Consider the following 11,161-nt stretch of genomic DNA (forward strand, 5'->3'; position numbering starts at 1 on the left):
TGTTCCTCTGCCTGAAGAACTAGGATGTGACATCCAATCCACAGCTGTCTCCGTTGTAACTAAAACATCTGTAATGCATGGTTATTGTGGGTTTTTTGGGCTCTTTGATTGTGTTCTGAAGGTTGCTCTTCCTGACGTTTCGCCAGTCTCTGTGGCCAGCATCTTCAGAGGACTGGAGTAGGAACTCTGTCCATGCTCTAACAATAGTCCTCTGAAGATGCCGGCCACAGAGACTGGTGAAACGTCAGGAAGAACAACCTTCAGGACACGGCGAAAGAACCCGAAAAAACCCACAACAACCATTAGATCCCAGCCGTGAAAGCTTTCGTGAATACATCTGTAATGCATATTTCCTTCCATCCATCTAAGAAAAATGTACCTGGCAAAAACCATCTTGCCAAGAACTTTTGACTTTTTCAGTTCTTCACACCCATCCACACCTGGTGGAAGTCCTAATCCATGAAACCTAGCAGATTGTACGATGATGTGTTCTTTTTTAGTGGTCTGTAAAGGTATTGCCTATTCTTGCATTCAAACAAAACAAAACAAAACAAAACCAAGATAAACACATCAAAGACAAAACCAGAAAAGGATTCAATTATTCAAATATAAGTTTTAGTTTTAGTAGAGTAGTCATGTCAGTCTGTGCTAGCATATCAGGCAAAAACCAAAACCAAAAATAAAGAAGACACAGACACACACACACACACACAAATCTCTTCCTCCTCTTCTCTTTTTCTCCCCATTATTGAGTTCGTTATACAGTATTCTGGATTGCAACCTTGATTTGTTATTGAAATCATGGTTTGTTATTTAAAGCTCCATGTAGCTGTAGCAGCTTGCACAGAGGCGAAACAAAGAAAAACAGCAGGAGATTCAAATACTGCAGCAGGAAGACAGTGATAGCTATGGAAACAGAGGAAAATCAAGTTACTATTTCGAAGGCCAGTCAAATCGGTTGGGCACATGTTGGCAGAGTCAGAGATTGGGAGCTTGATTCTCCCCTGTGTCTTCTGGGAGAAGAGCGAGCCTATATAGCTTTCGGCAAGCTGTACAATCCCAGAGTGCCCCTAGAAGACAGAATCAGTAAAACATTTCTTAGTACTCTACCTAGAAAATCTTGAAAAGAGTTTCCATAAGTCAGAAGTGGCTTGATGGCACATAATAACCTCCAAGACAATCTCTTTCCAAAATCTGACTCTATTACCAATATCAATGTTAAGGAAGAAGGTTTTGCTCCTTTTTTTTCTTAAGCATAACAGAAATGAATATTGCTGAATCTCATAGCAGGATGCTGCTATTTTACTTTAGAACTAAAAACTGTGAAGGGGCTGTTGTTAATCACTGGTTGTTCCAATTTCTTGCACCAAAGGAAATGTAGAGTAGAGTCTTAACAGGTAGCTTGAAGAAGGGGACAGCTGCAGAGTGCTCTCCGAGGCATTAAGCATCTTCCTTATGGAAGCCCTAGTTGTCCTTGATGAATACAGATCAATTTCAAAGGATGTAGTCGATTCCATTAGGAGTGTTAAGAAGCTGGTTTTGATTCCACACGGACCTGTGTGTTAGGGCTGCAGCTGGACTAACTCATCTCATGTGACAACTGCCTGAGTGACGCCAAGTTGATTTCATTGGACTTTTGATTTGATGCAGTCGAGAAGGATCTGCCAGTTCTGTGAACCGCTCCACACATTTCCGCAACATTTCTCAACCTCCACTCCCAGTTCTGTTTTCTCATCCAATACGGTCTCATTTATACAAAATTTGGCAGCTGCTTAAGAGTGAGGTCAATGATTGAATATGTGTGTGGATTCCATTCTACACAAATTCAGCTGAACATTACCATTGTAGTTGTGATATTTGTCCTGCGTAATCATTTGTGCTCGAGTTCCTCACAGTCAGATGCACCTAATACTCCTGTAGTAAGAGCCAATACACATGTCTAGTGTCTGAGAATACCCATATGGCAGTAAGAATCTGTAGCCATCAAAGTGCTTCAGTGTATCAAGAACCGAGAGATAAACTAGAGAAGTGGTAGTGTAAATAAAAAATAACTTCAACCACAATGTTAAAATAGCCCATACTATCATTCCCAGTGTGGTAGTTGTATTAATCTGTTGAGCCCTGTGGCATCTTTATAGCCAAAAGTTTTATTTAACCCAAGTTGTTGTGGAATGCAAGAAGAGTTTTTTTTAATTAGATAGGTGTTTCGGGAATGGAAGTGTCTGCCTAAAGATGCTACACTTCATATAAGTGAACTGCATCTTTCAAAAACCTATAGCAAATAAAACTTGTGAGTCTTTAAGGTGCCAAAAGACTCTTTATGATCCTTATGATCCATGTGAAGTTGAAAAAAAGGCAAAGGATTTCAAGAGCAGCCATGGCTGGTTCTTCAATTACCGCATTTGTCTTGTTTTATAACATGCATAATGTAGCAAACTTTTCTGTGTGTCTGTGAGGGTGTGAAGCCAGTTTACACTAGATGCCTGGCAGACTGGGGTCTCAGGGCCACCATAGCTGGACTTGCATGAACCACCAAATCCATTAATAGCCCAGCCTCAGAACCTATTCCTCAGTCTAAATAACATTTTTCATGTGTGGAAATGTTTCCACTTACTGGAATTCAGACCCTGTTTATGTACCTGCCTTTGGCGCAGTTGGGTTGATAGACAGTTTCTCTGCACATGAATTTGTTTACATGGAGTCTGATGCTTTCCAAAGCCTGTCCATTTCGGTGGTTGTATTTCAGCGAGCTGAACACTGACTCAGCTGTTGATCATGCCCCTTTACTCATTGTCCACTCCCCCACCGCACTATTTGGTCCCTTTTAGCGCAGCAGAGGTATTCAGTGACATGCCCATCCATTTTACCTTCCTCCCACCTGCCAGAAACCTTTAAAAACTTGTTGGAGAAACTGTGATTGGAATATTGATCTCTTGACATCTAATCAGTTGATGGCTTTCAAAGCTGGCTAACCACAAAGCAAAGTTGCAGAAAGGTTTCCGTACTATTAAGGGAGAAAACAAATGCTAGAATAAATGGATTGTAAATTTCCAACTCCCCCCATGTAGCATTTATTCTTGATTACACTGACCCCCCAAAAAATCTGCTTTGACTGTTTCTTCCATAACCTCCTGAACTCTTCCACACGTCTGTTATGTGTTATGACAAGGCTGATGTGAACAATGTGGATGCAAAGAATTCCCATCAGCTTTAGTATGCTTTAGATCTGTCTTGTGGGGAGAACAGAGCTACTAATGCATAGAAATGTACCCCCTTCCTCGTTTTATCTCTAGATCCTGTTGACACCATAATGGCACACCTGTTCCCAAAATCCTGACTGAAGTCTCTGTATGCCTCATTAGGGTTTCTGCAGAGAACAGATCATTTTCTGTTAGAAACCTCAAGCAGTAGATAGCTAATGAGCTACACTCCATGATGCTCTTTCCTTTGTGTATTATACATCACTGGATAGTAGCAGTGGTGTAGTCCTTGCCCAGTAATTGCACGTAAACACAGCAGCTGCATTGCGTATGTTCCAGCTTGTCATCTTTGCATTCCAGCGCTTTCAGATGTGAGAGGCCCCTTGATACAACCCTTCCCTACTTTGCTCTTAAACAGCAGCCGTGTCATCTATCCCATAAAAGCAGAAGGTAGCACTCAGATTTAGTATCCCTTGAGCACTTCAAATAAAGACACCTTAACAGCTAGACTGAACTGCCAGAACAATTGATAGCATTTGGAGCTGCACCTCTTGATGCCAACTGGGATTTTGGTTCCCTGTTTCCTTAGATACAAGATCATCTTTTCATAATTTCAGCAAAAGTCTCATTAGACAAGCAGGGATCTGTATTATCCAGGCAAAGAAAAGTATTCAGTTTTAATGGGGTTGGAATGAGCACATGTACATCTCGAAACATACCTGTCATTATGTCTGTTAAGTGGCCCAAATCCTGGTGTAGCAGGGTTTGTTTTTTTTGTACACACAGTTGCCCGTTGTGCAACTTGTGCCCGTTGCCTTTTTTCACCAATTGCACAAGAGGTTATTCACTGTCCTCTTGGGAATGTGTACGCCCTGTTGTTTTCAACAGGACATTCTCCAGCCTTAGTTAACTGCAAGCCAGAGATGGCTGCAGGAATTGTTTCTTGGGATCATGTCTCACTGAAGATGTATTCTATAGCCTTGTGTAGGGCTAGGGAGTTCAACCCACAGCAGCACAGTGCTTGTTGCATTATTTACTGACCTGGAAATGACAACTGGGTACAACTCAGCTTGGAGTGAAATTGCATGTGAAGCTGGATGGATAGCTCAGTGGTTTAGGTATCTAGTTGTGGAGCCAAAGGTTTGGTAGTTTGATGCCCCACTGTGGAGTAGAGCCAGCCTGTGTAGCCTTGAGCAAGCTGCACAGTCCTAGGATGCCCCCAGAAGCAGGGAATGGTAAACCACTTCTGAGTATTCTTTGCCTGGAAAATCCTGAAATGGGTCACCATAACTCTGAATTGACTTCACAGCACATGATTATTGCAACAAAGACAGAGTGACCTCAAGTCCCCTAGACACAATGTTACTAGCTCTAACCTATGCTGACACCCCTCCCAATTATACTTCTACTGTTATGTTTGGAGACAAAGGTTCTATCTCAAAGGAATGTTAAAAAAAGTCTCTTGAGCATTTTGAAAATTACTTCCAAAAGGCTGCTGTTTTCCTCCATTATCATCGAAGGTGACTATTCCACATCCGTTGTCTGATGCAACTGCCTCATACTGTGTATTGGTAGGGCCGGGCCAGCATGACGTGAATATTTGGATGTGCTGATGACTCACCTTATCATCCCAGAGTTGTGTTATATCTAAAGAGATACGTACATCCGTGTTGCCTGTGAAAACACCACAAGCAGAGTTTTTGGCTCTTCACTTCCCACTGTTTAGATATTTTTATCTACTTCCACAATTCTCCTAACCAGACTAGCCATTGGTCAGAATCCTCCAATGTCAGAATGAGGTCACAATCTAGTCTGTATCTCTGCAAAATGAGAGGCAGTTAACAGTCAGGCTGAGCCTTCATCTGGTCAGGATGGATCTTCCTGTAAGGTCAAAATGAGGGCTGAAGGTGGGTTATATGACCTGTTGACAGCTATGGTGTCATAGTGGATAGAGTGTCAAGCAGGAATTCAGGAAGCCTTCAGTGAGGATCCTAGAGGAGTGAGGAGGACCTTAAAAATATCTTTATACTGAAAAGCTTCAAGGCCCCCTTGTACTAATAGTCAGCTACCCATTTTCTTTAAAGATGCTCCTGAAATTATTAATACCTGAGTATCAATTAAGCTATTGATAGGGAAAATATGTCCTGTGACTGAGGATGTCACACTTCAGGTAATGAGTGATCCCCAGGTTTGGGATCTGTGTCTTTGCTTTTCTAATGGAAGCAGGCTTTTGGGTCACGCTAAAAGTTTCTTTGGGAATTGTTGCGAAGGCTGGTTGTGGAGCCAGAGGTTGGGAGTTGGATTTCCCACTGTGCCTTCAGGGGTGAAGAGCTGGCCTGTGTCGCCTTGGGCAAGCTCATCACATGCCAAGCAGGGCTTGATAAAGTTGCTTTCTTTGACTGCAGCTGCCACAATTCTCCTAACCAGCCTAGCCATTGGTCAGAATCCTCCGATGTCAGAATGAGGCCACAATATGGTCTGTATCTCTGCAGACTCATTAGCCTGGGAAGGCAGCCCATCTAGGAGAAGGAAAACTTCGATTTCAAACCTCTTCTGCCTTGTGGCTATGCCCACTGATGGGAAAGGCTTCAGGAGTAAACCTCAAGGCAAAATCTGGAGCCGGAGTCCTGGAGGCAGTTCGTGTCGTTCTGGCAACTCCTATGACATTGTTGGAACCAGTTGTATTGGCTCTTGTCTTTCCATTGGACTATTTCAGTGATGTGGAGAGAGGGGATTTGCTGCTTGGGTAACAGGCTATCCTCCATATTATTTTATCCAGGCTTTGTGCTCTGGAAAGGACACTCGAGCTTCGCATACAGCATCGAAGTCCTCCATACAGAGCACGTTACCATAGTCTCTCGAGAGTGAAGGATGCCTATAAAAGTCCCGTGATCCCCCTAAAAATAAGAATAAAAATTGTGTTCAATGTGACTAGCGAATGTAAATTTAAAAAAAGCAATAAAAGCATTACGGTCAATTGGAAAAATAAATATTTTTTAAAATATTAAAATAACTATAATGGACATTAAATGTTTAAGCATGTTTAGTGAGACCTGTTGCAAACATTCCCCCGCCTCTTTATCATGCTTTCAAAGCCTCCGTTGTGAGAAGCTTTGTTGGCTGTCTCTTTAAAGCCATTGCTCAGGATGTGCCATAAATTATCAGAACTATTTTGTATCACTCTTTGCAGCTTGTAGCACTTGACAACAGCTTCCTGTGAAACACTCGAAACTTCTATTTGTAAAGGAACACTTTGTTATACCAGCCTGCAGAATGCCTCCCCCTCTTTATCATTCTCGTTTTAAATCAGCGATGGGGATCCTTAGATTCACAACCGGACAAAGCTTTGGACTGTGGAAACATAGATGCCAACTCTTGAACATCCTTCTGTGCATGGCAGATGCCCAGCTCTGTCTCTTGGCTCTGCGCTAGCTGTTATGTGCTGCAGTCACCTTTCTGATATCACCGTTTGGAGGAGATGACTAATTATCTCATGATGGCTGCTGACAGGCTCGCTCTGTGATGGATTGGTCCCATGCATCCGTGGCGCCCTGATCCCCACCCAGACCATTTCCTTGCAAGGCAGATTTTATTCTTCCTGCCACCAAGATTGGGATTTATTTTTGACTTGGGGCTTGGGGAGTTTTTATTCTTCAAAGCCGGTGCCCTAAGGACAATGACAGGAACCATCCTTTCGCCAGAAAGGCGTTTCTCTTATCTTTCTCTGTCCTTGCTCTTGCTGCGCCTTCCATCGCCCTAATGAATTGTTAAGAGAATCTTTCCATGTCAGTTTCTTTGCCAAGTAGGCTCTGCGTTTCTGCAGTGGAACTACAATAGGTTTCAGAGGACTCCAGAATGTGCCCAGTGATATGCCTCCAAACCGCACCTCTTTCTTCATAGCTCATAATGATGCCTTGCAGTTACATAAAGGGGGGGGGGGCGATAGTTTGCAAATCAGTCCGTAAAGAACTGGGTCTACTGCAGAATCACTCCATGCATTTGAGAAGGTCGAATGCTTTGCTTTATGGATGCTGTCTGAAATCTGTCGGCATCAGGAAAGGATCCTTCCATCTGTGGCATGATGTTTCTCCATAGCTAATAATGATATTGATCATCCCTTGCAATTGCATAATTTGGGAGGTAGCACAATAGATTTTGCAAATCAGTCAGTAAAAAAAACTAGATCTAATGTAAAATCACTCTGTGCATTTAACGAGGAGTTCCAGTTCTTCCTTTCAGTGTCAAGCTGTATATTACAGACCGTACCACTCCATGTTCCAGAGGTGCGATTTCCATAGCCCTTTGTGATTGAGCAATTGTACATGCAAACAGACTTGCCTGTATGCCTGTTAATTTGCAAACTGTGAGAGATGTGAAAAAAAACTCCTGCTGCGACAGTCAGATATTTTCAGATAATATAGGGGATTCTCCCTTCTAACAAGTGGCTATCTGTAGCATACCACCTGGCCTCCAGGTGCCAATTGCCATGACCATTTACTAGATCTTAATTCTTCTCAACCTTTGATTTCAAAGAGGGCCCTGCCTCTCTGCTGAATGCTTCCCCCCTCTCCTTCATCTGTTGGTGGCAGTTATTTGTTTGCAGTTGATCTGTTCATTTGGTTGCCAGTATATGTGCAATAAAGAAAGCAGCATGCACAAATCTTAATTTGAAGCAACTGTAAAGAAAGAAATGTAAACCACCCAGAGATGGAGTGGTATAGAAATCGAAATAAGTAAATAAATTTCTCAGAGTGAGTTTTGAGACCTTAAGTGCCAGTTAATGAGAAATGGGTAGACTCTGGGGAAACTTGTAATTATTTTTCTCTGTGAGTCTCTGTGCTTATATTGCGTAGCAAAAGGAATTTTACCAGAAATTCGGAACTCTGCAACATCATGTGCCTTAGTCTGCTGCTAAGAAAGCAAGATAAGGCTCCCTTCTTCACAATGCATTCAGTACTGTTTGTATTGCCATTAACTTGGGATAGCACTGCTGCTTCAAGTAATGATTATTACCAAAGTCCTGGGACATGCCATTCCTGATCCAAAAACACTTTATCCTGATGCTGAAACTGACGCTGTGAACTGGATCCCATAGTCATCAAAGTCAAACCCTATTAATATGAGTGATGAACTTCTATTCCAACTGGTGGCTTCCGAGGCTCTTAGCCCGACCCCCCCCCCCCCAAAATCTGCTGCATGATGAGTGGCTTCAGCTTTTTCTGGTGCCCTCTTTACCGGAATTAGCAGCTTGTCTCCTTGGTGTCTTTCCTAAGGACTGCATCTTTCTGCTGCCTCCCTTGACCCTCCCTTGATTTATTTCAAAAGCTTAAAGGCTGCATCAGCATTCTCTACCTCTCCTTCCCAAAGGAGGGTTAACTGACTTTGAATCAAATCTTGGATATATTGGAGGTAGATCCCCAAGTACATATTCCGTACCGAGTGGCTGCAGTGTGAAGTGGGGATCTGTTGTGTGAAATTACACTCAAAATTGCAACATTCTGGACAGCAGCTTGTATAATAAGAAAACAGATGGTTAAATCACCGCAGTAATCAGATTAGAAATTTACACTGATTGGCAGCTTGAATTCTAGTCTGCTTTGTATTGCTCGGACATACTATATGATCTGTTACTGTATTTAAGTTTTGTATCTCTGACATGGCTGACCTATGGTCATAATAACAATAAAGTTAAGTTTGTGATCTGTTGTGTGCGTCAAGGTGTTGTCACAAATCTAGCATCACAAGTAAAGCTAGAACTGGCTTCAGATTTCAGCAGATCTTAGACAAAATTCCTTCTTGGCTAAGATCTACCGGCATATCTTCCTATGCCAGTAAGCCACGGGGGATCTACCTCCAGCGATGCTGCAGACTTTTTATTGTTTTGGTTTTTCCCCCTGAACTATTCACAATTCCCTTTTCAAGATGGCCCAAACTCTGCACAATATTTCAGGAGCCATTACATAACCCTTACAGGGCCATCACGTGGATTTCTGAGTGAATGTATGTGGATGATTTTGCACAGTAAAATAGAAGCACTACAGAAATACTAAAGTTCTAATTCTTTGCCCATTTACTGGAGTCGCTCAAGGGAAAACTGGGCAACCATCTGTCAGATCGGCTTTGATTTGGATTCCTGCTTTGAGCGGGGGGGGGGGGGGTTGGAATCAATGGCCTTACAGGCTTCTTCCAACTCAGTAATTCTATGTTTTTATGTTTCTGCATTGAAGTAAATGCACACTTATAAATCTTCTCTTAGGAGATAAAGGCAACCTACATAGTTCTGTTCTTTGTTGCCACTTTTGTCCTTAAAACAATGCTGTGAGGTGTGATAAACTGAGCGATAGTGACTGATACAAGCCTCAGCCCCTCAGTGAGTAGGGATTTAAACCTGGTTGTGGCGTTCACCCTTATTATGTTAAACAAGCCATGCATTATTCATGTTTTATGCTGATATGGTTAAGAGGTGAGGCCACTAGAGATGTTAAAAGGTGGAGCCAGAAAGTAGGATCTGAGTTTGAAGGGGGGGGGCAGAGAGTTGGGAGATCTGAGGTGTGATTAATTTGAGGAGTGAATAGTAACCAGTAAGATAAAATAGAAGATTGTTATTGACGCTTGATGAACCTGAAGAAGATACTTATGAATTATTATAGAAACATCTGTAATCAATAAACCTGTTTTATTCAAAAGACAGTGATGAATGGACCTTCGTCTTTCTTCAGGAAAGTGCGTTGATAAAGAAATCAACTGGTGGCAGCGTGTGAAAAGGTGTTTTGTTTGGTTTGCCTTTGTGTGCTCTCTGTTTTGGGGTGACAAATAGGGGCCACAAAGGGGTAAACATCATACTAGGTTTCTTCAATCCAAGACTGTTGTTCAAAGCACTACATTACTATTACTGGGAAAGTGCAGTGGCAGTCAGCATATAAACTTTTATCTCACAGGAACTCATTCTGTTTTGGAAACTGAACATCCTGCACACACACACAAAATCTCTTTTGATTTCCCAGCTTTGATATTTGGGAACAAATACATTTTCTTGTATTGTATATACTAGTTATATTTTTACCTTCCTCAAATGGAATGTGAGACACTTCTTTGGCTCAGCCTCTCTATATAAATAGAAAAAAAATAGATCAGCAGTCATGTCATGCTCTGAAAATAAAACCTAGCCACTGCATGACCTAAGCGCGGGGCAGTTGTAAAGACGGATGTGTTACAGAAGGAGAACTCATATGATCTGAAATGCCCACATTGATAAAAGAAGCTTATAGCCCTTGGTTGGAATTCAGATTGGAATAAATGTATGGGAATGCCAAAAATATATACCGGAAAACACATAGGGAAGTGTATAAAGAGTCTAAGGCTCTGTGGTTGGTTGAGGGTGAGCATTGTTTTCTAGCTATGTGCACATCACATGTATTGCTTCTAAACTTGTCAATGATTTCTGCACTGCAACAGATGGTGCTAAAGGGCCAGTTTCTCCTTTTGCGATGGAGGCGGAAATCATTTTGCTGGAGTCACAAGAATCACTGCTAGGAATGGTTGCCAATTCAGCTGGGTCAGATTTTTTTTTTTAACAGAATTTTCAAGTCCACAAAATTCTCTGGGAATGTGATGAGAGGAACTGATGATCAAAAGCATTCACATGTGGGAGAAGGCAAGATTAATGGATTTGCTCTTCCATGCTGAGGGTTTCAAAAGACCTAGTTCTTAGAAGTCTGGTTTTGAATTCTGGCTTATTCAGTCATGTTCGAGATGCTGAATTTGTCTTGTCAACTCTTCTTCTTTTAATTTTTAACATCCTCATTTTTCACACTTGCGTGGCAGGGAAATATATGGTGTTCATCTGTGTTGGTGAACCTACTAAATTGAATTTGGCCAGCGCGGATGGTTGAGAATTTTGTCTGTTTCCGGCTTTTCTAAGAATTTCCCATTCATTTGCAAATTTCTTCAGAAATTCAATG

Source organism: Pogona vitticeps, chromosome 8 (genome assembly GCF_051106095.1).
Source record: "Pogona vitticeps strain Pit_001003342236 chromosome 8, PviZW2.1, whole genome shotgun sequence".
Taxonomy (NCBI): Eukaryota; Metazoa; Chordata; class Lepidosauria; order Squamata; family Agamidae; genus Pogona; species Pogona vitticeps.